Genomic DNA, 379 nt, shown 5'->3' with positions numbered 1-379 from the left:
CCAGGAAGTCTTCACCCCCCAGTCACTACATACAATGTATCCAGAAAGTCTTCACCCCCCCCCCCCCGATCACTATATACAATGTATCCAGAAAGTCTTCACCCCCCCCCCCGATCACTATATACAATGTATCCAGAAAGTCTTCACCCCCCCCCCCCCCGATCACTATATACAATGTATCCAGAAAGTCTTCACCCCCCCCGATCACTATATACAATGTATCCAGAAAGTCTTCACCCCCCCGATCACTATATACAATGTATCCAGAAAGTCTTCAAAATGAGCCAAATGTCACGTGTCAAAGTAAAGGGTATGAATACTTATGTCCATGTGAAATTTGAGCTTTTACATTTTAATAAATTTGCAAACATTGTGTGCT

The sequence above is a fragment of the Hyla sarda genome, chromosome 1 (assembly GCF_029499605.1).
Source record: "Hyla sarda isolate aHylSar1 chromosome 1, aHylSar1.hap1, whole genome shotgun sequence".
Lineage (NCBI taxonomy): Eukaryota > Metazoa > Chordata > Amphibia > Anura > Hylidae > Hyla > Hyla sarda.
Note: the sequence above shows the minus strand (reverse complement) of the source record.